The sequence below is a fragment of the Otolemur garnettii genome, unplaced genomic scaffold (genome assembly GCF_000181295.1).
Source record: "Otolemur garnettii isolate 467f Iridium unplaced genomic scaffold, OtoGar3 scaffold00069, whole genome shotgun sequence".
Classification (NCBI taxonomy): Eukaryota; Metazoa; Chordata; class Mammalia; order Primates; family Galagidae; genus Otolemur; species Otolemur garnettii.
Window position 1 is genome coordinate 3377561 of NW_003852464.1, and position 8588 is coordinate 3386148.

At 44.1% G+C, this 8588-nt stretch overlaps 1 protein-coding gene across 1 annotated transcript in view; it reads right to left on the reverse strand.

The window, feature by feature from the left end:
• KCNIP4 (potassium voltage-gated channel interacting protein 4) overlaps nucleotides 1-8588 on the reverse strand; it is a 415573-nt gene that overhangs the window by 64017 nt on the left and 342968 nt on the right. The gene's annotated exons all lie outside the window — the stretch shown is intronic.

Below are 8588 nucleotides of genomic sequence, written 5' to 3' on the forward strand. Positions count from 1 at the left end.
ATTAAAGTAGATGGACACATCTTACTACTACACGGAGCTTTGGGGGGCTGTGCTTAGACAAACTAGGTACCATGTACAGCAAATTGAGTTCACAAAACTTCTTGGATAAAGCTGCTTTTGATCCTGTTACGCACTTACTTCTGAGGTAAGGTGCTAAGGGAAGTGGGAAACCTCAAAGCCTTCGTAAGATGGAGACTTATTATTTTTTAATACTGATGCTCCAAGTGGTATTTCAGTTTGAAGTATCAATAGACACACGGCTTTCAGGTTTAAAAAGATGACTTAGGATGATGAGCTGAATCTTAAAAATCTTTAGGAATATTAACCCAAAAAATTGAGCAGAGGGCAGTTGCGTGCAGTTCACCAGAGTTGCCATTTGTTCCCCCCCAATATAGTCTTTGCTTTTTTATTCAGACACAGCCGTTCACATTTCCTAGTTTTCTCTGGAGCTGGATGGTCCCTGGTACTAAGTTTGAGCCATCGTGAATAATAGTGATGTAGAGAGTGTTTGTGTTATCTGGAAATGAACTTGCCCAGGAACTGTGACTATCTGAACTCCCCTTGGGACATGAACATGATAGTAACCCAGTCTACACGATGTAGGTGGGAACAGTCCTGTAGTCAAGGGCTAGCAGGACAAGACGTTGGCAGGATCCTGGGGCCCTGAGTGATGTCCTGATGGATTACAGCTGCCCTGTCTAGACCAAACCTGGACCCAACCAACTGTAACTTGAGAGAAAACCGTGTTGTATCTTTAAAGCATCAGCATTATCCTATCTCTTTTGCTGCTCACGAAACCTTGGTGAGGAAATAATTCTGAGACAGATTATGTTAGTTTCTCAAGGAATTCAAGACATAGGATAGAAATAACCAAAACCAGTAAAGGGCACCGTTTCCAAATTTGTCTTCAGGCTACTCTTAATAAGGCTAAGAACTAACCTGTATTTTCTAACTTTTAGGGGGAGGGGAGCTTTGTTACATAAAACGTGGCCAAACTTTAGCAAAGAAACTTTAGGAAAGGCCTTGTACACAGTAACACAATTCAGAGTAGTATGGTCATAATGGTGCTAGTAATGATAACAGGATTAATAATAACAACGGCTACATGCTGAGTGTCATCATGAGACAGTTTCTGTGATTTGCAAAGCGCTTGTGAGGTGAGATGCTATTTCTCCAATTTTGCAGATGGCATAAATGAAGCGCAGGGAGCTGAAGTATTTTGCTCAAGGGTAGCCAGAACCGGAATCTAATTATACTGCAAATTATACTACAAAATATGTCCAATTTTTGTGCAGAAAAGAGTTCTCATAGGCAGTCAGAGACCACTCTCCTTAGAAAAGGCTGCCTGGGAGGCTGCCCCTTAGCACGCATTTGGGAACTTGAACTTTGGATGAGTGTCTACCATTCTCTGGATTGAACAAGAGTAAACATTACAGTTCACCTTAGTCAGCTGCTTTGCTTCTTGGGGTCTGGAATTTGGGGACATAGTAGGCCCTAGATGTCCAGTGTCTTTCTTGCTAGAAAGCATTTCTCAAGTGTTATCACAGTGACTTCTTGTTGGGGGCATGAAGCACATTGACAAGGACTCTTGAGATTTTGATTCATGCGTCCTCCAAATGTCCTTTCATGTGCCTTTTTGCTTAGAATCCTGTTTTGTTTTGTAATAAATCATAACCACAAGTATGACTAGCTGAGTCCTGTATCAATCTTCAATCCTAGTGATAATCTTGGGAACCTTCGACATATGTTTTTTCCTTGCCGTTCTCTAAATTGAAGGTTAATGGAATTTTATGTTCTCAGACCCCAGGCGCAGTGGCTCACATCTGTATCCTAGCACTCTGGGAGACACTGGCAGGTGGATTGCTTGAGCTCAGGAGTTTAAGACCAGCCTGAGAAAGAGTGACACCCCCTCTCTGCTAAAAATAGAAAAACGAGCAGGTATTGTGGTAGGGTACCTGCAGTTCCAGTGAGTTGGGAGACTGAGGCAGGAGAATCACTTGAGCTCCAGTTGGAGGTTGCTGTGAGCTGTGACACCACAATAATCTACCCAGGGCAACAGAGTAAGACTCTCTCTAAAAAAATTACAAAAAAGAAAATTCAAGGAAAAAAGAATTTTATGTTCTGGCTGAACACACTGGAAGACTCTAGTTCTCAGTCTCCCTTGAAATCAGGTGAGGCCGTGTCACTCATTTCTGACCAGGGAAATGTCTGTCCCTCCTGGATAGGCCCATCAAAGGCCCCACCCAGTCTTTTTCTCTCTCCTCTCCCAACTGAGCCCAGGATGGAGATGACCCAGTACAGGATACCACAGGCAGGAGTGAACCACGGGTGGAAGCAGTGTCCTTAATAAAAGGATAGAAAAGGGCTCCCATCCTGTCCCCAACTCTCGCATAGAGAATTAGAAGACAAAAGAGAAAGAAAACTATATTATTTTAAGTTACAAAATTGTTGGGGCTGTGTGCAGCAGCAGTGAGCATGCCCTGAGTGAGACACCACCCTCCCAATCTCTTTCTTCCAATCTTTGAAATACATTGCAAAGGTGAATGCAGGTAATTAAGCTACATGGATCCCGTTATTCATTTGAGGGAACAGTATTTGATGAGCCATATGGGGCCTGGATAATCAACCCAGTGAAAACTCTTGCAATAGAATGGGAAAAAAAGGTCCTTGTCACCAGTTGAGACCGCTCGTAAAATATTTGAGTAGCACTTCATAAAACCAATCAAAGGTGCTAAACTATTCATAAAACCAATCAAAAGTTTTAAACTATTGCAAGTCTGTTCTCTTACTAAAAGAGTCATGCTCCTTCACTTCCCCTATCATTAGATTATTTTTCAAGGAAAGAGTTAATGCCTCTCCCGGGATAGATGTGAAGGGAAGGGAACAGAGGAAAGTGGGCAAAGATAAACATTTTATGAGGCTGGCCTTTGCTCTTTTTGGTTGGGGTCATTCATTCATTTGCAAATATTTATTGATTATTTGAGGATAATGTAGAAAAAAAGGAGCAGCACCCGCCCTCAGGGAGCTTGAGGAGTGGGGAAGAATTGACAAGCAAAGAGGAAGCCTGGGTAAGTGGGTCCCAGGGAAGAAAAGGAGACCGAGGGCTCTAACATCTACCAGCAACACTCTTAAATCAAAGGTAACATGTCAGCCATTTATGTTCTCAACTATGGGACATTCATATCCCAGACCTTTAAAGGATCATTTCAGGTACAGATGTGCTAAGCTACCTGCCCAAGGTAGGAAGGAAATGGTATAAGGTTTGAGCTTCCGAGAGCACTTGTGCCGTATCTGTCAGTCCTTGGAATTGAGGCAGCTCCTGCCACCTGTTACCCCTACAGACCATCTTCTCCTGAGAAAGCCTTGCTTGTTGGGAGCCCGGCAGAAAACTCTGATAAGCAAAAGGACATAACATTTTAACTTGGCACTTGTACCTTAATTCTAAAGTACATGAGTAATACTTTGTACCTAAAGATGCTCTTTTATCTGAGTCTTTCAAGTGCTGAACCAAACCAGTTATTCCCCACCGCTCTTCATGATGGGAAAGGAAGACCTTAATCCCTAATTTGCTGGCAGAGGGACAGAAGCTGGCAGGGATGAAGTGACTTCCTGAAGGCCACACGGTCTTATGAAAGACTAAGAATAATGCCGAGGGCTCATGACGAAAGAGTAACTGCCCTTTGCAATTAGCAACTTATCCCCTGTCCCAACCACTCTATCCCCCTCTTTCCTGTGCATGCACTAAATCCCCCCTCTCTTCCTCCCCTCCATAAGTGAAGCTTTGGGATTTTTATATAAATGGATTTTGTTTAAAACTTAGGTCTCTATAATTTCATCCTCAACTGTCTTCAACTCTTACATGTCTTAGAGCAGAAGTTCACAGCCACTTTGAGTGGGGCACAAAAGCTCCATCAAAGAACTCTCCCCTCCTGCTGGTTCCTTTGGCCACATCAGAACACTTGCAGAGATCAAGGAAGAGTTTGGTGCTGTTCTTGGTGAAATCCCTAAGGAGATGTTGGGATTATAGGCTAACGACTAAGGGTTGGATTAACTGTGCTTGAGATGCGACCCCAGAAGCAATTCAGCAGTTCTGTTCCACTGGGGTCACCATTTCCTCATAAACCCACTATGATGGACACACTCCGTGGCGATTTCTAATGAGTCAGACCTTCTCACAGCTCCTGCCTTGAGTGTTGACATGTGCAGGACTGACGTGACAGGCTGAGAGGTCACGTCCATGGTCAGGCTACCCTCTGTATGTCCTGGGCTTTGCAGACTAGGGAGACTCTGCCTTGCTGGCTTTGAAGAAGGGAGCTGCTATATTACAAGGAGTCTGTGAGAGGCCCACATGGAAAGGGACCACGGCAGCCTCTAAGTGCTGAGTGTTCCTAGGCTGGAACTGAATTCTGCCAACAACCGCGTGAGTTTAGAAGAGGATCTCAGGATCCAGAGAGAGACACAGCCCGACCTACACCTTGGCTGTGGCCCTATCAGACTCCAATCCCAAGTCCCAACTATGTCGTTTCTGGACTCCTGATCCTCGAAACTGTGAGATAATGAATGGATTTTTTTAAGCCATTAAGAACATGTGTGTGGCAAATTTTTAAAAGCAATAGAAAAATAATACAAACATCTTTACTTTGTAGGAAAAGGATAGTAACAATATTCTAGGTTAAAAAGACATTAATAAGTATTAAAGTGATGCTTTACAAATATATTTGATTCTAACGATTACATTGACCTATTATTAACCAAAGCAGCAAAAGCAAAGGAAGCAGGGAATGATTCCAGAGAGGAAGCAGACGGGTGTCTGAAGCCCAGAGGTCTAACTGCTTCCAACTACATCTCTCATCCCGTGCTTTAAAAATGGGAATGGGCTGTAAATTATTCATCAATGAAAGGAAATCCCTAAGAGGCATCACCATATATTAGATTAATGCCCCAGGAGATCATTTACAATCACAAAATTGAACTGAAATTATACTTGATTTTGAAAGGGAGCAGTCAAGTGAGATAGTGAATCATGTCTATAGATTCCTGTACGACCTTCTAGGTCAGCGGCTCTCATGTAGCTCTTTATAACGTGAAGTTTTTAAAAAATTAGGGAGTCTGGAATTTTTTCTTTTTTTGACAAAAGGATTTTTGGACATCAGTCCCTTCAGACTTAACTGAACTGAAATCATCAGAGGTGAGACCTGTTATATCCCCAACTCCTTACACACACACACGACCTTCCGAGTGTCCACTGTAGCCAATCTGGTCATTGGTATTTGACCTTAGAGCACTTATCACAATTAGGGTGATGCTTTTCGCGATAGAAGTACCTTATAGATCTTATACATCTGGTTCAATATTTCTCAACTTTGCTGCACATTAAAATTACCCGATGAGTTTTATAGGTCCTAATGCTTAAGCTTTTTCCCAGAGCAATTACATCAGGATCCCCAAGCCTAGTACCCGCTATTTTTTAAGTTTTAAAGTTCCCCAGATGATTGCAACATGCATTTCAGTCTGAGACTGCTGATCTGTAGACAATCCTTCCTATCTTTCTGCACCTCTTCTATTATGAAATTATGTAGCCCAGTGCCCCAGACACTGCCTGGGCTGTATGTGGGCCAACCTTAGCTGCCCCACTTTGACGGAACTCACAACTGAAGTTGGCCATCCAGGACCAGACAGCGACAACTCACGTTTGTTGAACTTTAAGTCTATCATATTTATTTCTTTAAAAATGTGATGTGGTGATCCCAGTTCACAGACAAAGACACACAGATCTGTGTCAGAAGAAGCTCCCCAAAGAAGCCGGGTAGGAGCCGGGAGACCCCACAGCAGATGCTGTTGTGTGTGGCAAAGTGTGGTCCCCAGACCGGCAGCATCAGCCTCCCCCAGGAACTTAAGAAACGCAAATTCTGTGGCCCAATCCTATACCTACTGAGTCATAAGCTTTCAGGGTGGGGCCCAGCAATCTGCATCTGAGCAAACCTTTCAGGGGATTCTGGGGCTCACAGTGATGGAGAAGCCCTGCCCTGTGTCTGCTGCGTCTCCGTCAGCTCCGTCTCCCACTCTGAGAGACTCAGCTCAGCACATGGCAACAGAAATAAGTGTGTGGGTGACTCTGTAAGACAAGGGGAGGGCAGGAGATTGTCCCTCCCTGCCTTCCCTTGCCCCTATTCCCCATTATTATCATTCTCTCATTATTATCACTATCATTATCATTAATGAGATATTATCATTATCTCATTCTCAATCGACGTTGAGAACGAGAAGGAACGTCATAGAAGATAACAGATGGGGAAACTTGGGAGCGTGCCGGGAAGCTTCACTTGCAGGGCTGCCGGTCACAGTGAAACACTTTTATACAAGTGTGACTATTTTAAGATGTCAATGGCTGGTTTATCCTTTTAATCAAAGTATGTAAAGTTTTAAAAGATGTCCTTAAACATGGATATCCCAGCTGTTTCCAGGGAAATGATTATCTTCATCTTAAGGGCTTTGAGATAATTGGCACTCAGGAAACCAAGGCCTGTGGGTTTGGGTTCTGTCACAGAAGCTGCCACCCTGAAAGCAGGTGTGTCACCAACCTCCTTTACTGTCCCTCTTGCTGTGCTTCTGGGCACGTTTACTGAAGCCATACATTTGACTAGGGGGAAATCAAAATTAAAAGGCCACTCTTGTTTGATGTATTGGAGATTTCGATTAATGTTTTCTGAGCCAACCATGAAGTCCTTTTGATTAGAGAAGTATATAAAATAGGCTTTGGGCACATTCAGGTCTGATGGAAATTTATCTCCGGGGGCTGAGCGAGGCAGAGGAGAAGCAGACAGCAGTAAAGTGAAAAGAGAGAAAATATAAAGAGAGAGGAGGAAGGGGAGGAGCTAAACTAAAGGGGATGAGGGGAAAATAGAGAGAGGTTAAAAAATAGGAGAGAAAGGAGGAATGAAGAAATAAGAGGCGGGGTAATGAGAGTCGGAAACAGAGAAAGGAAAGAGCTTGGGAAGGGGGAAGAGGACAAGAGAAGACATGTAGAGAAAGAAAAGAAAAGAGGAGAAAGAAATAAATGGGGACTTGGGAGCCTGGCAATTTATCGCAAAGAGCCATTTGCCTAAACCATGGTGCAGAGAGGCTGGCTCCCAAGTTAATGGCGGCAGCAGTCATGGTTCCCGCTCACAGCAGATGGGGCGAGAGGCTGCCCAAGCCCACCTGGAGACCCCACAGGGAAGGCAGTGGAATAAGAACATAGCAGCAGTCGGGGAGGCTGGATGACATTCTCCCGTGTAGAACAACCATTTTATATCTGACTCATGATCCAATGTCAAATAGAAAACAAAAGTTCTCTTATTGATGGATCTCTGAATTATGGCACAGAAGTTCAGATGTTCACATGAGCATGTTGGAAGTTTTATCTCTGCTTCACCTTCCCTGAACACTGACTTTTGGCCAAGACTTGGTCTTCTTTGCCTCCTTTCCTTCCGGTCCTTACTGCCCAGGGGTTTTTACTGCCAGTGGTCAGGGCAGCTGTTCCACTGTAGAAGCTCCCTCTCGCTGAAGCCTGGGGCTGTTGTAGAACAGGTGTAACACATAACTCTCCAAGCTGGCTGCCCATGTCCCGTTCCCCGTATGCTTGTTTATTACGTGCATTATTTTAAGAGATTGCCCATTGAGATTCCTTTCACTCAGAGGCCCCTGTGGGGGAAGCCCCCCTCTCAATCAGAACCTCCCTCATCCTAGTCTACCACCAGGAAAGCAGAAGACTAAGTTTTGGAGAAGAAAGCAAAGTACTCTGCATGATGAGGGGAGGAAAACTGAAAGAGCCCAGGGCACGGAGTGGGCTGAGGAGCAGATATGGGAGAAAGACAGACCCCGTGCTGTCACAGAGATGGCAGGAGCTTGTGTGCAGTACGTGATATGATGGAATCCTACAAACATATTCTTCAGAGTCAACTCGAGTTTTACCAATACTCTGAGAATATTGTTTGCTGCGTGTCCCAAAGAAGAGGCAGAGTTTTTCTCTGCTGGTCTGTGTGAGGTTGGACAAAGGCAATAGTTGAGGTAGGCAGATTTGAAGAGGCTGAAATTAGCGGAAAGCTTTGGATATTATAGATGTCTACATGCTGTGGAATTGCGGTCCTAAGGAAAGTGGTTTAAGAAGAGATCTAAGTAATTTAATGCACTTCCAGGGACATCGATAGCTACTTTCGTTTCCATATGTTTAAGAACAAATGTATGTTGCACAGACGCCAGTAAACATTTGATACTTTTAAGGACAAGTTGTTTTTAAATAGATGTCTGAGTGCAAGTCTTTTCTCCCTATTTAGACTATAATCTCCATGAGGACAGAGTGTATCTTCTCTGGCTTTTGAATAGCCTGCAGCACCGAGCCTGTTGCTAAGTACCTAGCCACTATTCAGTAAGAGAACATGCCTCCTAGGGCCATCACTGTGGCTCACCCCCACCCTTAGATACACATGGGCTGTTCCTGCTTTTGAAGATGATTCACCCAGGAGGGAGGTCATGTGCACACCTGGACCACTGAGATGCAGTTACAGAGATGAGCTACAGACTCTGACCATTCCGAGTCCTTGGCACCA